The 5,135-nt window shown below is 40.6% G+C and overlaps 1 non-coding gene across 1 annotated transcript; it reads right to left on the bottom strand.

The window, feature by feature from the left end:
* Window positions 1-4,562: 4,562 nt before the first annotated feature.
* LOC117203296 (U6 spliceosomal RNA) lies at window positions 4,563-4,669 on the bottom strand. Its single transcript, XR_004485994.1, has one exon. It is a non-coding gene; the product is annotated as a U6 spliceosomal RNA (small nuclear RNA).
* Window positions 4,670-5,135: the final 466 nt, after the last annotated feature.

The raw sequence follows: 5,135 nt of genomic DNA, 5'->3' as shown, positions 1-5,135 counted from the left end.
CACCAGAATCTTCTAGTCATTTGTATCTTAAGATACTAATTTTTGTTTCATAAAAATACTAACTTGCTTATTTGTTATCTTACATGTGTCTCTCTTTGTTTCCTGTTTATGTCTGAAAACTTGCTTACAAGCTCCTTGGACTCAGGGACCACATCTTCTGCTTTTCTTGTGTTTCTTTTCTTAGTGTCTAGCATATTGCTGAGCTCCCGATAGGTCCTGGAAATATTTTGTGTCTGCTTTTCAGTACACAAAAGCAATAGTAGCTAATATCTATAAATAAGTTAGATGGTTCACCAAACAAAGCTCTATTATATCGTTTTATCTTCTTACCTACCATGGAAGGTAGTTATTATGGTAATAGGAAAACTGAAGTTTGGAGATACTCAGTGACTTGCCCAGGGTTCCACAGCTAGTAATTTTGAAGCAGGGTATGTGGGACTGCAGGACATGGAATGAGCAAGGCTTTAGATGCACAGCACAGTGGAGCACATGCTTGGGTTCTTCAGAATTTAATCTCGCTGCTTGGAAAACTCATGGCTTGAGTTTGTCCTAGTCGAGGGACATAACTGGAGTGATAAATCTGATCTGTATCCTTAAGATGGTTGAGTCCGTCTTTGGTCTCAGACTGAAAGGCTCTTTAGGAAATCATTTCCTTATGTTAACTTTTTTTTAAACGGAGTTTTTGGACTAAATACATATTTTCCATTTTTTTATTGCAGAGCACAGTATTTATCTCATAGAGAATTATGATAAACCCCCTGAATGTTTCATGTTTTTCACGATTCATATGGAACAAATTAAAAATAACTTTCCATGGTACAGATTGCCCCAGAGAACGGCTCAAAGACTCTTCCTTCCGCCTGCTTCCTCCAGCTTTTCGTCCGCTTCGAATTTCAGCACCTACAATCTGAGAGAGGCTGGGGTGAAGAGGATCGCCGGGGAGCACCAGGCCCCTCATCCCGAGCAGAATGCATATCTGGAGACTTTGTTCGATGGGCCACCGGGTCCTGTGAAGGAGAGCTGTCTTTTAAGACGATTTGTTTATAGGCATACACAATTGGGAAGACTGCTGATTTTTATTACTTTGTTCAGATTTTAAATATACTTTGTCAGTCACTTCAGTAAGTATTTTAAAAAAGAAAAATGTAAGCCCCCAACACGAGCTTCCAGCAGATGCCCTCTGCTAGAACATGTTTGTAAAACACTTTTGTCTTTATTGAATCTGCGAGTTCCTAGGATTTGGATTGTCACTGTTACGCTCAACTCTACCGCAGTGTGCCCGTTACAGGGCTAAGACGTGGTTGAATGTGGATTTAAATCCATGTCTATTGGACTAGGAAGGACTGTTTGATTTCCATTCCACCATGTTGCTTCAGAAAAACTGGCTCTGCGTGGTAGCCCTGCCATCTGTACTGGTGACCATAAGAAAATCACCATCTTTTCAGTAGAGTGAGGCAATATAACCAGTTTCAGTGAGTTATTGTGAAGAGTAAATACACATGAAGCACCTAGTTATTCAGTACATTTTGGTGAGAAGCCAGAATATTGGGACAGTGAACCTGCTGGTCTTGCTCAGGGAAATCTGGGAGGGGTGGGATCAGAGCTGGCGACTTCCCTTGTTTCTTCACATCCTTTTCACTCCCGCCCCCTGCAACCTAAACATACTCAAAAGGAGTGGGTCTGAATTTCTCCAAAAGGGCAGTGGGCAGCATCAGCTCTGAGGACGTTTTTCCAACACCGAGCAGGGAGTTCAGAAGGAAGGCAATCCCTTTGCTAACCACAGAGAGCTGAGATGCCCCAGCCACTGGGTTTGTGGAGAAGACACTTAATTGAGGTCTCAGGGCTGGCTGTCCAGACATGGAGAGGGAACTGGGTCTTCTCTCTGTGATCTTTCTTGGCCTCAGTGGGCCAGAGAGAATAGAGGCAATGGCAGGAAGTGCCAGGTAGGTACCAGTGTCTGTTGGTCCATCCTTCCATCCATCCATCCATCCATCCATCCACCCGTCTGTCCGTCCATCCATCCATTTATCCATCCATCCATCCACCACCCACCCACCCACCCATCCATCTGTCCATCCATCCATCCATCCATCCATCCACCCACCCACCCATCCGTCCATACGTCTGTCTGTCCGTCCATCCGTCCATCCATCCATCCATCCATCCATCCATCCATCCATCTATCTGTTCATCCCTCCATTCATGTTCCTTTCCACATATATTGAAACCTAATTCCATGTTAGCCAGTTGGGCTTAGGGCTGATGATACAGATGTAAATCTCAAAGGTCACTGTCCTCTAAGACCGCTCTCAGCCTCTCTCTATCTAGTAATTCTGGTTAACTTTTTCATAGAATTTTTCATTATCTGAAATTATGTTAGGTATTTTTTTGCATGTCTCCTCTGCTGGACCATTAGCTCCATTAGAGCAGGAACCTTGTTTGTTTTGTTGACAGGTATGTTCTCAGTGCCACCCATGGTGTCTGGCAAATAATGATTAAACAAGCTGACTTCAGAGGGATTAATGGTGCTGACCGAGCACAGGGAGTTCAGGAACCACAACAAAAATGTTGTAGGTTCACCCCAGGGAGGAGGTAATTACACTGGTGGCAACTCAGAGGGAAGCTACTTGTTTTGTAACTGTGACGGATTTCTTTTTTAAGCAAAGTACAATTGACCAACAACACTATGTTAGTTCCTGGTGCACAGCGTAGTGATGTGATGTTTCTATACATTACAAAATTATCATTATGATAAGTCTAGTTACCCATACATACCCATACAAAGTTATTACAATATTATTCATTATATTTCCCACGTTGCACATTTCATACCCGTGACTCATTTGTTTTGCAACTTGAAGTTTGCACCTCTTAATCTCCCTCACCTATTTCACTCATCCCCCCACTCCTCTCCCCTCTGGCAACCTCTGATTTCTTCTTTGTATCTATGACTCTGTTTCTGTTTTGTTATTCTTTTTCTTTTTTTTTTAGATTCCACATGCAAGTGAAATCATATGGTATTTGTTTTACTCTGTGGGATTTATTTCACTTAGCATAATACCCTCTGGGCCCATCCATATTGCTACAAATGGCAAGATTTAATTCCTTTTTATGGCTGAGTAATATTCCATTGTGTATATGGAATATATATGTCACATCTTTGTCCATTCATCAATCAATGGACACTTAGGTTGCTTCCATATCTTGGCTATTGTAAATATGCTGCAATGAACATAGGGGTACATGAATCTTTTCAAATTAGTGTTTTCATTTTCTTCAGAAAAATACCCCAAAGTGGAATTCCTGGATCATATGATAGTTCTGTTTTTAATTTTTTGAGGACCCTCCATACTGTTTTTCATTATGACTGCACCAATTTACATTCCCACCAAGAATGAATGAGGGTTCCCTTTTCTCCATATCCTCACCAACACTTGTTATTTATTGTCTTTCTGATAACAGCCATTCTGACAGGTGTGAGGTGATATCTCATGTGGTTTTTCATTTGCATTTCCCTGATGATTATTGGTCATCTGTATGTCTTCTTTGTAACAATGTCTATTCAGGTTCTCTGTCCATTTTTAAATTGGGTTGTTTGCTTTGTCAAGGTTGAGTTGTATGGGTTCTTTGTATATTTTGGATATTAATCCCTTATCAGATATATTGTTTGCAAATATCTTCTCCCATTCAGTAGACTGCCTTTTCATTTTGTTGATCATTTCCTTTTTAGTTTAATGTAGTCCCATTTGCTTACTTTTGCTTTTGTTTCCCTTTCCTGAGCAGACAGATCCAAAAAAAAAAAAAAAAATTGCTAAGACCAGTGCCAAAGAGTATACTGCCTATGTTTTCTTCTAGGAGTTTTATGGTTTCAGTTCTTACAACTGAGTCTTTAATCCATTTGAATTTATTTTTATATATGATGTGAGAAAGTAGTCCAGTTTGATTCTTTTGCATGTTGCTGCCCATTTACTGAAGAGGCTGTCTTTTCCCCATGGTATATTCTTGCCTTCTTTGTCATACACTAACTGACCACGTAAGTGTGGATTCATTTCTGGGCTCTCTATTCTTTTCCATCAATCTATATGTCTTTTTGTTCCAGTACTATACTGTTTTGATGACTATAGCTTTGTAGTGTAGTTTGAAATCAAGGAGTGTGATTCTTCCATCTTTGTTCTTTCTCAAGATTGTTTTCGCTATTTGGGATCTTCTGTGTTTTCTTACAAATTTTAGAATTATTTGTTCTAGCTCTGTGAAAAACGCCATTGGTATTTTGATAGGGATTGCACTGAATCTGTAGATTGCCTTGGGTAGTATGGTCATTTTAACAATATTAATTTTCCCAATTCATGAGCATGCTGTATCTTTCTATTTGTGTCATCTTCAATTTCTTTCATCAGTGTCTGATAGTTTTCAGAGTACAGGTCTCTTATTGTCTTGGTTAGCTTTATTCCTAGGTATTTTATTCTTTTTGATGCAATTGTAAGTGGGATTGTTTTCTTAATTTTTCTTTCTGAGAGTTCACTGTTAGTGAATAGAAATGCAACAGATTTCTGTATATTAACAAAAATATGGAACACTTCACAAATTTGCGTGTCATCCTTGCACAGGAGCCATGCTAATCTCCTCTGTATCATTTCAATTTTAGTATATGTGCTGCCAAGGTGAGCACTGTAATAGATTTTTTTTACCCTTCCTCATCCACAAACTTTTCCCTGTAACTGTGGAGGGCCCTCCCACCTGGCTTTTGGCTTGGCCATGTGATTTGCTTTGACCCCTGGGGTTTAGCAAATGAGATGCAGACTGAAGCTTCAAAAGCCCTCACTCAGGTGGGTTTACTGGTCTTGCCCTCCTATCATCACCACAAGAACGTGCCTGGGCTAGTCTGCTTCGGGCTGAAAGATAAGCAGAGCAGAACACAGTTGCCTTGGAGATTCTAACCAAGGCCTTCCAGGACCAGCTGACATCTGGCCAACCCAGGCCATGTGAGTGAGGCCAGGTAACATAACTGAACACAGCTCATGCTCCCGAACCCCACAGACTGTGCACTGAATTTGTTGCTGCATGCCACTGCAGTTTTGTGGGTATAGTAAGTCCCCTACATATGAATGAGTTCTGTTCCCAGAGTGCGTTCATAA

The sequence above is a fragment of the Orcinus orca genome, chromosome 13 (genome assembly GCF_937001465.1).
Source record: "Orcinus orca chromosome 13, mOrcOrc1.1, whole genome shotgun sequence".
Taxonomy (NCBI): domain Eukaryota; kingdom Metazoa; phylum Chordata; class Mammalia; order Artiodactyla; family Delphinidae; genus Orcinus; species Orcinus orca.
This window is presented reverse-complemented; position numbering and strand designations above follow the sequence as displayed.